Below are 12,454 nucleotides of genomic sequence, written 5' to 3'. Positions count from 1 at the left end.
CAAAACATCCAGTTATGTTGTTCATTGTTACATTCACCTGAATGCCATTAGAGTATGTGTGGTGTTCTACATCACGCACGCTCCGCCAATTTCACTTATTAACGCGATTCTTGACTTGTCATTTGCTGCTGCTTTCTTCAAATACAATCAGTTGGGTGACCCATGTATTAATCAGATGTTTGCTATGTTTCGTGAATTAGGCAGAAATAAGATGCCAACTATGATTATTCGACTGAACTATAATCTCTGAAAAGCATTATGTTGATTCTATATTTATGGAACAAAAATATAAACTCCTGTCAAGATTTTCAAACACAGAAATAAAGAATGTACATTTGATTTTCTATCGAACAAACAACATGGATGTAACTCTTTTGGCGATCAGAATTACACACACAATGTCAGGATTCAAAACAATGCATTATCACTCCAACATTTTGAAAGCGGTTGGCTTCTGAATGATTGCATGTTTAGGGCGAGCGAACGATTGAACAATCAAATAGAATTAGCGTTCTTATATATGTATATATAAACAATCAGTTTAATTTCTCACCGACATGTACAAGCTTCAGTTATTTGCCAGCGAATTAGAAACAGCTATACTTCAACGTGGACTGCGAATATTCAACTAAAAAAATGATTTGTGCTATCAAATTTTAGTGAACTATAATTTGAAAACTTTTAATTTTTAGAAAGGATCTTGTTTAATATGAAATGTGGGCAGTGAACAAAAACGATGCACATATTATGAACATATAATCGTGTGAGTGAAAAGTCAGACCTTTTCAAAGAGATTTGAACCAAAGCAATGACAGATTTGTTTGAGTAATTGGAATACAACATTTAAAATATTCATATTCTGAGCAATAATTAGACTATATAATGAAGCTGGCCTTGCAATAGTTGCATTTTAAATGCTTATGCTGCACTAAATAATCAGATATTCGTGAGCATTTAGAATGGGAAATAATCGGATCCTGAATTTTATTCACATCAGACACATGATAGAGTACAAAACCTTAAAGAACAGGAGGAGGCCATGGGCCACTGTGTGTACATCAGCTCCAGGAATATCTCCCAAGTCCCTCCCATTTGCCAGCCCTATCTCTGCAGCCTGTTAAATTCATATTTGCAAATACATATCCCGTTCTATTTTTTAATGTTCATCCACAACTCTCCCAGGCAGTTCCATTCCAAATCCTAACAACTCACTCAATAAAGAAGTTTTTCCTTATCTCATTCCTGGCTCTTTTGCTGACCAGCTTGAAATTAGAACTCCTTGATGCTGCAATTCCAACTAACGGAAACAGATTATTCCTGTTTTGCTCTCCAACTTTTTTTCATAGGTTTGAGCACTGCAATTAGTTCACATATTTGTTTGTTATGCTCAAGTAAGAATAAGCCTTGCAAGAACTGTTACAAGCACTACATCGGAAAAACAGTCAGAAAACTAGCCACCTGGATACATGAACAACAACTGGCCAGAAAAAAAGACATGACCCACTATCACTAGTATCCTTACATACAGATGAGGAAGTACACGATTTAGACTGTGTCTGAATATCCATCTAGGACAAGCCAAACAGAGACACTCACGATAATTAATAGAAAAATAGCATTCCAACCTGAACTCTATCAACAAACACATCGATTTTGATCCCATCGAACACTCTCTGACAAAAAGAACTGGACATAAAATCACCAATACTGGAAATTACATCACTGACTCAAGGAAACCTAAACACATAAATAGCAAGTGGGACATAACACCAGCACTTCACCAGAGGCTCACTGATAATGTTCCCTAGTACAGTGATGAACCATCTGAAAATGAACTCTCCAGCTCAGCGAGAAAACTGACATCCAGAAGAAGCACAATTTCTCTCATCCTCCCTTTAACTAAATACTTCATTCCACTTATCATTCCGGTTATTTTAAGGTTATTTGTATTCTTCTGAAAAGTAATATAGTTTCTTTCTGCGTGTGTTTGAATGCGTGTGTGTGTGAGAGAGAGAGTGAGAGAGAATAATCCTCTGTAATCTCTGGATTACTCCCCGTGCCATGTGGAAAAGAGGGAAGGATGAGGAAGACAGTAGAGCTTAACATGTTGTTAAAAATCTAGTTCAGGAATGAGAGTTCCAGATTGTTGTATCATTGGGATCTCTTCCAGGACAGGTTGGGACCTGTACAAAAAAGACAGATTGTATCTTAACTGGACGAGCACCAACATGCTCCTGGGAGGTTTGCTAGTGCAAGTCAGATGGATTTGAATAAACCAGTATTGCAGTATTGAATAAACTGAATTGCAGACCACTCCCTTACAAACATCTAAGAACAAGACTGTGCACAACGTTGATACCGCTTTTTGCCCTGAACTGATTTATATCTCTTGTTCTCTATGTCACCAACCCTGTCCACTACCAGCTCACAATATCCCCAGTCTCCATCTCTGCGTCAGTGCTGTGGCTGAACAACCCATTTTCTGCACGTTGGTAAAATTCAGACCTTATATTTCAAACTCTCTTCTGACCACTTTTCCAGTTACATGTATTTCAATCACAAAATTGTTCTTGTCTCGGACATTACTTCATGATTAGGACAATGTATCAGAGTAGGAATGTCGCTGGATGTAATTCAGGAGCAAAGCTTATTAAACGAAACACATGGTTTCAAGCGATTTGTTTCAAGTCCTACTACAGCTGATGGTAGAACTTAAATAAAAATGATAAGAATTGGAATAAAAGTGAATTTCACGAAAAACAACCATAAAACCCACATTTTGTCTGAAAACCTTCCTGTTTCACTGATGATCTTCGGTAAAGAAGTCCAATACTACTACCCAGTCTGGGTTAAGTGTGACTTCAGACCCATATCATTGAGCTTCACTTTATATTGGTTTGTGGAATGGCCTCACAGTCAGGACAATTAGTGATGATTAACAAATGCTGCCCTGGGCAGAGATGCGGACTTCCCATGGAATAACACATTTGAAAGTTAAACCAAATAAAGATAGATGCTGGAGATCTGAAATTGCATAAAAAATGCAAAGAAAAGATCAGAAAGTGCTGGGGAGTTTTTCTGAACTGAAAGCAGCTGGAAAATAGTGGGAATAATGCTGGTAACAGGGAAGTCTGCTTTGAAGGGCAGGAGGAGTGAGTTGAATCGATAGAGAAAGAGAGAGACAGAAGACAAAGAGCAAACAAAGGGAATGATGATCAGCTGGGGTGGAAATAAAATGTGAGAATCACCTCATTTATTTTAACTTTTCCCATCTTCCTGAATATCATGCCCATGTCGGTACATGGATACCCCGCTTTTCAAAAATTCGCTTTTTGCCACTTCCCTTTCCGAAAATCCTCCATTAGATCCTGTTTTCACTAACCATAACAAATCCGAAGAGGATTTTCACTTTTAACAAGGAAGGTAAATTTTTCACGCATAAATTAATGCTTCTTCGCTTTATGCTGTATCAGTTTATGAAAGGCTTTGTAGGAACACTCTACTTTCAGATACTGAGGGCAATCTCTATCTATCTAAGATCATGTTTAAAGTGATTTGATCCCACCTGTCTGTGTTCCCTGAGTGTCGTCATGTTCTTATATTTATTAATGGGATATAGGTATCACTGGCTGGGCCAGCATTAGTTCATTTATTTGATTGCCCTTGAGAAGACCTTGAGCCTCACAGGGCACTGAGACAGGGGGAGTGAGGCACACAAGGTGACAGCTGCACAGGTGGTGTGCAAAGCAAGATCGTCTTTCACAAGATTAATATTATTTGAAAAGTTAGAGACTTCAATTCGTCAGTCTAATTACAGTAGGGAAGAAGGTGTTCCTGAGAATGTAGGCCTATGTTTTCATGCCTCTGTATCTCCTCCCTTTTGGAAGAGGTTGTAGGAGATAATTACAGGTTTTGGAGAGATATTTGATGTTGCCAGCCTTTCGCTGACAACGAGAAGTATAAATGGATGGAAGGTTGTCTTCCATGATAGTCTGGGCTGTGCACACAACCGTCTGTAATTTCTTTTGGTCCTGGGAAGAGCAGTTACCGTCAAACTATTATGCACATGAACAGAATGCTTTCAGTTGTCAGAATGCAGAGCACTGGGAGAAGACAGTTCCAAAATATTTAGATGCAACCATTGGTTGTTAAATGGATATCCATGTTCTGCTTGCTGTTTTGACAACAATTGAAATTTAACCAATAAATTTAAATTATGTCCAAGATACCAACACACAATTGAGTTTATTTTATTGCCAACATCTAACCAAAGAGCCATCACATGCTTCAAAAGAATAGAGAAGCCATCACCATCACAACGAGGGAAAAAGAGACAGACATGTATAAGGAGAGAGAGAACACAGCGAGGGAAACAGAAGGACAGAGAGTTAAACTGAGAAAGGAAACAAACCAAGAATCAAACAGTCATATGGACAGGGAGAAGGGGAGATAGTAAGTTCAGGGAAAGAAACAGAAGACAGAGAAAAAGAAAACACAGGGAAACAGACAGTGTGAGAGAAACAGTGAGAGACAAAGCACACAGAGAGCTGGGGATGGGCTCACAATGAGCAAGGGATGGGGAATGGGAGAAGCTGGGGGTGAGGACCGGACAGACCTTGGAGCGAGCACTGGAGGGAGCTGGGGGAAGGGAGGTGAGAATTTACATTGGCATGTACCAACTTGTACAGGCAAATCATATTAAGCAAGGATGTACAGAACAATGGTTGTAAAACATGTCTGAGAGGCATGCAGGTTACGCTGCACAGGGCGTGCGCGAGGCGAGATTAACACGAACAAGATCAGCGTTATCTGAGATTAGAGAGTACATTCATCAGTCTCATAACAGCCGGGAATAAGCTGTTGCTGAACCAGCTGCTCTGTGTTTTCAAGCTTCTGTATCTGTTAGCCTGATCGAAGAGGTCAGGCTAACAGATACAGGTATCTGTTAGGAATAACATATCTATAGGTATGTTAGGAATAAAAGAATGACTAGGGTAGGAATAGGTCCAATCAAGGATAGTAATGGGAAGTTGCGTGTGGAGGCTGAAGAGATTGGGGAGGCACTGAATGAATACTTTTCGTCAGTATTCACTCAGGAACAGGACATTGTTGTCGATATGAATACTGAGGCACGAATAAGTAGAATGGATGGCTTTGAGATATGTAGAGAAGAGGTGTTGGAAATTCTGGCAAGGGTGAAAATAGATAAGTCCCCTGGGCCTGATGGCATTTATCCTAGGATTCTCTGGGAAGCAAGGGAGGAGATTACAGAGCCATTGGCCTTGATTTTTGTGTCCTCTTTGTCGACAGGAGGAGTGCCAGAGGACTGGAGGCTAGCAAACGTGGTTCCCTTGTTCAAGAAGGGGAGTAGGGATAATCCTAGTAACTATAGGCCAGTGAGTCTCACTTCTGTTGTGGGCAAAGTCTTAGAGAGAATTGTAAGGGATAGGATTTATGCACATCTGGATAAGAATGATGTGATCAAGGATAGTCAGCATGGTTTTGTGAATGGCAGGTCGTGCCTCACAAACCTTATTGAATTCTTTGAGAAGGTGACTAAGGAGGTAGATGAGGGGAAAGTGGTAGATGTGGTATATATGGATTTTAGTAAGGCGTTTGATAAGGTCCCCTATGGTAGGCTACTGCAGAAAATACAGAGATATGGCATTGAGGGTGAGTTGGAGGTTTGGATTAGGAATTGGCTGGCTGGAAGAAGACAGAGGGTAGTAGTTGATGGCAAAGGTTCATCTTGGAGTGTCGTCACTAGCGGTGTTCTGCAAGGATCTGTTTTGGGACCATTGCTGTTTGTCATTTTTATAAATGATCTGGAGGAAGGGTTAGAAGGTTGGGTGAGCAAGTTTGCGGATGATACGAAAGTCGGAGGAGTTGTAGACAGTGAGGAAGGATGTGGCAGGTTACAGCGGGATATAGAGAAGCTGCAGAGCTGGGCAGAAAGGTGGCAAATGGAGTTCAATGTAGCTAAGTGTGAGGTGATTCACTTTGGTAAGGGTAACAAAAAGATGGGGTACTGGGCTAATGGTCGGATACTTGGTAGTGTGGAAGAGCAGAGGGATCTTGGTGTCCATGTACACAGATCTCTGAAAGTTGCCACCCAGGTAAATAGTGCAGTGAAGAAGGCATATGGCGTACTGGCTTTTATTGGTAGAGGAATTGAGTTCCGGAGTCCTGAGGTCATGCTGCAGTTGTATAAGACTCTGGTGCGGCCGCATCTGGAATATTGTGCGCAGTTTTGGTCGCCATACTATAGGAAGGATGTGGAGGCACTGGAACGGGTGCAGAGGAAGTTTACCAGGATGTTGCCTGGTATGGTAGAAAGATCCTATGAGGAAAGGCTAAGGCACTTGGGGTTGTTTTCATTGGAGAAAAGAAGGTTTAGGGGTGACTTGATAGAGGTGTACAAGATGATTAGGGGGTTAGATAGGGTTGACAGTGAGAACCTTTTTCCACGTATGGAGTCAGCTCTTACAAGGGGGCATAGCTTTAAATTAAGGGGGGGGTAGATATAGGACTGATGTTAGGGGTAGGTTCTTCACTCAGCGAGTCGTAAGTTCATGGAATGCCCTGCCAGTAGCAGTGGTGGACTCTCCCTCTTTATGGGTATTTAAGCGGGCATTGGATAGGTATATGGAGGATAGTGGGTTAGTGTAGGTTAGGTGGGCTTTGATCGGCGCAACATCGAGGGCCGAAGGGCCTGTACTGCGCTGTATTCTTCTATGTTCTATGTTCTATGTTCTAAGAGGTGTGGGAGACCATTACTGGGGTGTGATGGTTCTTTGATAATGTTAGAACAAAACATTCCAGCACAGAAACAGGCCATTCTGTGGTCCAAGCCTGTGCCGATCTCCAGCCCTCCGGGACCTCAGCCGTGTTCAAGGATGCTACAAAGATATCTATTAATGCCCCAGCTCTTTCCTCTCTCCCTTCCCTCAGTAATCTGGTGTAGATGTTGGCTGCCTTTCTGCGGCAACGAGCCATGTAAATGGAATCAATGGTTGGGATGTTAGAGTCCGTGTTGGTCAGAGCTGTGCACCCAACCTTCTGTAGTGTCTCACGGTCCTGAGTCGAGCAGTTGCCGTACCTGGCTGTTATGCACCTGGACAGTACGCCCTCACTGGTGCATCTGTAGAAGTAGCGCATGCTGAATTTCCTGAACCAACTGAGGAAGGAGAGGCATTGTTGAACCTTCCCGACTGTCGGACCTATGTGAGAAGTTCAGGATAGGTTGTCAGTTATCATCAGTCCGAGGGACTTGATGCTCTGCACTCCCTCAAACGGTTGATGTAGATGGAGTGTGTTCCCTTTCTTTCTTCCTAGAGTCAATGATCACTCCTTTACGTTTACAGGATTAGAGAGAGGTCATTATCAATATACCATGCTACCAAGCCCTATATCTCCTTTCTACATTCTGACGCGTTGTTGTTTGATATCCGTACTGCTATAGTGATGTCATCAGCGAACTTGTAGCTGGCGTTGTTTGGAATTTGGAAATTCATCCGTGGGTGTACAGGGAGGACATTAGTGGGCTGAGGACACAACCTTGGGAGTACAGGGAAAACTGTAGGGGGCTGCAGAAACAACCGTGTGTGTGCATGGAGGACAGTGGGGGCTGAGGACACAACTGTGGGTGTTCAGGGAGTTCAGTAGTTGGCCTGGGCACAGCCTTGAGTGTATAGGGAGTACACTAAGGGGCTGAGGGCACAGCCGTGGGTGTACAGGGAGGACATTAGGGGGCTGAGGAAACAACCGTGGGTGTACAGGGAATACAGTAGGGGGCTGAGGACACAGCTGTGGGTGTACAGGGAGGGAGTACGTTAAGTGGCTGAGGGCACTGCCATGGGTGTATAGGTAGTACAGTCGGGAGCTGAGGGTACTGCCGTGGGTTTACTGGGAGTATTGTCGAGTGTTGCGAACATATCCTTCAGCAGCTTTAGTGTTGAATGTTATTGTGGAGGAAGTGATTTTACCGATCTTCATGATTGTGGTCTGTGGGTCAGAAACCTGAGGATCCAGTTGCAGAGAGTCGAACCAAGACCAAAGTCGCGGAGTTTTGTGATTAGTCTGTCAGGGAAAATGATTTTGAAGGTGGAGCTTTTGTCAATGAGCAGGAGTCTGGTGTAGGTGTCCTTGATGTCCAAATATTCCAGGGATGCGTGCAGGGCTCGGGTATAGTATCCGTTGAGAACCCGTTATATCAGTCGGGCAGCAGGTCAGGCTGGGAGACTGGAGTGGGTGTAGGCAAGGACCAGCCTCTCAAAGCACTTTATGATTATTGAGGTGGGAGCCACAGGGTGGCAGTCTATAAGGGCACGGTCCATGTGTTTTCTCACTTACCAGGATAATGTTGACCTTCTTGAATCAGGTTGGGACTTCGGCTTCAGAAGGAAGAGTTTTACTAGGTTTGCAGATGATACAATGATGATTGGATGGGCAGGTGATATTGTGGAAGTGGGGAGGCTGCAGAAAGGCTTGGACAGGTTAGGACACTGGGAAAACACATGGCTGATGGAACACAACATGGGAACGTATGAGATTATGCACTTCAGTAGGCGGAATACAGGCAGACACTATGTTCTAAAAGGCTTCATGAAATCTGAAGCACAAACAAAGTTTGGAGTCCTCGTCCTCTCTTACGGTTAATGTGCAGGTTCAGTTGGCAGATCAGAAAACAAATATAATGTTAACATTCATTTCAAGAGAGTGAGAATACCAGAGCGGAGACATTCTGCTGAGAATGCAATGGGCTATGATCAGACGGCTTTTGGATTATTATGAGCTGTTCTGGGGAAGGATCTACGGGTGTTGGACATGATCTATCCTGGGAATGATGCCTTGTTATATGAGCGGCAGTTGAGGGCTCTGTGTCTGTACTCAATGGAAATTAGAAGAATGGGGGGGGGGGGGGCGCATCTGATTGAAATTGATCAATTACCGCAAAAATTGATACAGTTAGAGTACAGAAGATTTTTCCACTAATCTTAGAGACTATGACAAAATGGCACAGTTTCAGAGTGAAGAGATAGGCATAATGGCCCAACAAATTGATATATCTCATGCCCTTATGGTCATACAGTATATTATTCAATGCAGAATTGTAAGTCTCTGACGTGCTCTTGTAACCCTTGTATCTGTACGTTGATTTGACTTCTGGTCAGTGGTAACCCCTGTAAAATGGACGGTGGTAGGATACAGTGTTAACCAGTAGCGCAGTAATATGTTGAATAAACGGCTATCTGTGAGTCTCATCTACCGGGAGTACATTGTCTCTACGATTATTGTTATTTTCAGTCTGGCACTTTTGAAGGATCGATCCTGTTACGCTAATATTGTTGCATTTAACAGAACAGGTGCAATTTATCACAGCACTCAGCAACAATATGTCATTGAAGACTGAACACCTATCTAATAACAGAAAGGTCTAAAATGTTAGTATCAGAAACACTGCTTTCCTGTTCGTGTTCAAATCAGACAACCTGTCCCATCGAGGTGCCCCACTTGGAACTTTTTAAACTTATTTTTTGGTTATGAGAATCACTGGATGGGCCCATAATTTCTTGTCCGTCCCTAGTTGCCCCCTTGAGAAGGTGGTGCTAAGTTGCCTTCTTGTACCGCTGCAGTCCATCTGCTGTGCGTTGAACCACAATGCTATGAGGTATGGAATTCCAGCGTTTTGACCCAGCAACAGTGAAAAAAATGGTGATATATTTTCAACTCAGGATGTTGACTGGTTTGGAGCGGAGCTTGAAGGTGGTGGCGTTCACAAAAGCCTGCTGCATTATCATTCTACATGGAAGTGCTCAAAGGAGTGGAAGGTGCTTTCTGAGGATCTTTGGAGAATTTGTGCAGCGCATCTTGTCGATAGTATACACTGCTCCGACTGACCGTTGCTGGTGAGTGGAGTGAAAGCTTGTGGAAGTGGTGCCAAGCAATTGGACTGATTTGTCCTTGATGGTGTCAAGCTTCTTCAGTGTCGTTGTGGCTTCACTCATTCAGGCAATTGGGGAGTATTCCATCTCACTCCTGACTTGTGCCTTGCAAATGGTGAACATGCTTTGGGAAGACAGGAGGTGAGTTCCTTGCGCAGTATTCCTAGCCTCTGATATGCTCTTATGTTTACGTGGCGATTCCAGCTAAGTTTCTGGTCAATGGTAACCCCAAGTGTATTGATGGGGGGGGCGGGAGTTTAATGACAAATATGCTGCTGAATACCAAGTGGTTATATTGCTTCTTACCGGTGATGGTAATTGTCAGGCATCTGTGTGGTGCGAGTGTTGCTTGTCACTTGTCAGCCCAAGCCTGGATATTGTCCAAATCTTGTTGCATTTTGGCAAGGACTGCTTCCATACCTGAGCATTTGCGAATGGTGATGAACATTGTGCAGTCATTGTCGGATATTCCCACTTCTGAACTTATGATGGAGAGATGGCGATTCATGAAGAAGCAGAATATGTTTGGACCATCCGGAGGGCCACTGAAGATTTTAAATAATATGGTGAGGAAACGTCTGAAAATGAACATTCCAGTTCATGGAGCAAACCTACATTCGCATTATCCTGAGGGACTACTGCAGAGATATTCTGAAACTGAGATGACTGACCTCCAACAACAATGACCTTTTTCCGATGTGTCAGGTATGACTCCAATAATGAAGTACTTGCTCGCAATATCCTTTTTGCTTGGGTTCCTTGATGCGAAATTTAAAAGTATGCAGCCTTGATTTCAAGTGCTGGAATTCAGTTCATTTTTCTATGTTTGAACAAAAGCTGTGCTGAGGTCAGGAGCTGAGTGGCCCCGGTGGAACCCAAAATGGGCGTCACTGAGCAGGTTATTGCTGAGCAGGTGCTGCTAGATAGCACTGTTGATGAGTCCTTCCATCACTTTATTGATGATGGAGATTAGAATGATGAGGCGGTATTTCTGGGTTGAATTTGCCCTGTGTTTTATGTACAGAACATATTTGAGCAGTTTTTTTTCCCATTGTTGCACTCTCTTTTGCACTAGGGTTAATCCTCTGGCTTGATGGGATTTTTGAGTGGTTTATATGCTGGGCCATGACATTACAGATTTTGCTGGAGTATAGTTCTTCTGCTATTAATGATCACAGCATCTTATGGATGCTCAGTCTTGAGTTGCTAGATCTGTTGGAAGTCTGTGCCATTTAGCATGGGAATAGTGCCACACAACACAATAGAGTTTATTCTCAATGTGACCGTGAGACTTTGCCTGCTCAACAACAGTGCGGTGGTCAGTTTTACCGATGCTGTCATGGACAGATGCACCTGCAGTTGGTAGGTCAGGTATGTTTTTTCCCTCTCGTTCATTCCCTCACGAACTTCTGCAGGCCCAATCTAGTAGCTATGTCCTTTAGGACCCGACCAGCTTGATCAGTAGTACTCCTGCCAAACCATTCTTGGTGGTTGACTTTGAAATTCCTCAGCCAGAATACACTTTGTGCCCCTTTTCACAGTGAGTGCTTTCTCCAAGTTCTGTTCAACGTGGAAGAGTACTGATTCAACTGAGGAATGACGTTACATGATAATCAGTAAGGCTGCTTTGCCCACGTTTAATTTAAAGTCATGGGGCTTCTTTGGGTCCGGAGTTAATTTTGGGGACTCGCAGAGCAACTACCTCCAGAATGTATCGCACTGAGCTGCTCTTTCTGATGGATCGGTCTTCACCTTGGGCCAGAACATATCCAGTGATGGTGATGGTGGTGTCTGGGGTATTTCTGAAAGGTATAATTTCGTGAGCATGACTATGTCAGGCTGTTGCTTGACTAATCTGTAAGCCGGTTATCGCAATATTGGCACTAAGCCCTCAGATGTAAGAACATAGAACATAGAACTGTACAACACAGAACTGGCCCTTCAGCCCACGATGTTGTGCCGACCATTGATCCTCATGTGAGGTAAACCTAATGTACGAACCCTCAAATGTCTGTGACCACATGCATGTCCAGCAGTCTCTTAAATGTCCCCAATGACCCTGCTTCCACAACTGCTGCTGGCAATGCATTCCATGCTCTCTCAACTCTCCGTGTAAAGAACCCGCCTCTGACATCCACTCTATAATTTCCGCCAAGCGGCTTTAAACTGTGACCCCTTGTCTTAGCCATTTCTGCCCTGGGAAAAAGTCTCTGGCTATTGACTCTATCTATGCCTCTCATTATCTTGTTCACATCAATTAGGCCCCCTCTCTTCCTTCTTTTTTTCGAAAGAAAAGTGTCCAAGCTCAGTCAACATCTCTTCATTAGATAAGCGCTCCATTCCAGGCAGCATCCTAGTAAACCTCCACTGAACCCTCTCCAAAGCATCCACATTTTTCCTATAATAGGGCGACCAGAACTGGATACAGTATTCCAAGTGCGGTCTAACCAAAGTTTTATAGAGCTGCAACAAGCTCTCACGGCTTTTAAACTCAACCCCCCTGTTAATGA

The sequence above is a fragment of the Chiloscyllium punctatum genome, chromosome 41, assembly GCF_047496795.1.
Source record: "Chiloscyllium punctatum isolate Juve2018m chromosome 41, sChiPun1.3, whole genome shotgun sequence".
NCBI classification, from domain to species: Eukaryota; Metazoa; Chordata; class Chondrichthyes; order Orectolobiformes; family Hemiscylliidae; genus Chiloscyllium; species Chiloscyllium punctatum.
The sequence above is the reverse complement of the archived record's forward strand: the minus strand, read 5'-3'. Positions refer to the sequence as shown.